Below are 901 nucleotides of genomic sequence, written 5' to 3' on the forward strand. Positions count from 1 at the left end.
TCTAACTTAGGATCAGACATTGGCAGCGCAGAACAGAGAAAGCAGGAGCTTGTCAAATCTTTCCTCCAGTCTTCAATCCAAAACATGAATATTGCTTTGATTCTGAAAGGGTTTGGCCAGCCTTTTTCCTAAATGGTTGCATGTCTCTGCATTCTCTGGCTGGGGGAAGTGGAAGTGGCAAAGCCTCAGATACCTGGGAACCAAGAGCTGAAAACTTTCCTGGAAGCTCCTTATGGAGTAACAAAATTCCCAGGCCAGGCTCCAGGCTGAGCGGATGCAAGCAACCAGCCAAACAGAACCATCAGTTCTGTCAGGATGCAGCCATTGCTTACAGAAGAGGGCTGGGAGTTGGTAGGAGCTGAGCACCCAAATCTCTTTAATCTCCATGGGATTTTGTCTCCTCCTTCTTGTACTCCAACCAAAAACCATGTCTGTTGTCTTCAAATATTTTGAAGACTCCACACAACACTTTATGGGTATGCCTCTCCAGTTCACAAGAACTACAGAAGCACCAGATTCTAGCTGTGTTTGCTCACACCTACTCCAAAAAGCTTCAGCTTACACTGAAACTCTCAGCCACACAAAGCCCTGTGTTGCCACAGGACAGGTCTGGTTTAGGTATCCCAGGCTGAAAACTTCAGCCTTAATATGTTCTGAAAAGGGTGTTGTTCTAGAGCACTTTAGTCCAACCAAGATGCCTTTCTACTGGGAGCAGCTTTACAGAGCCAGTCTCTGCTTGGATGCCCATTCCAACAGGGATTTGACAATTCACATGTAGGCAAAGTCCTCTCATGCATTCACAGTTGAATGTGACCTCCATATATTTGTTTAAAAAATAATTAGGTTTGCTTAACTCTGGTACTGTTGCATTTTCTTTCTCTGGGGGGGGGGGGGGGGGGGG

The sequence above is a fragment of the Lagopus leucura genome, unplaced genomic scaffold (assembly GCF_019238085.1).
Source record: "Lagopus leucura isolate 7727_CA_CO unplaced genomic scaffold, USGS_WTPT01 Super-Scaffold_100028, whole genome shotgun sequence".
NCBI lineage: Eukaryota > Metazoa > Chordata > Aves > Galliformes > Phasianidae > Lagopus > Lagopus leucura.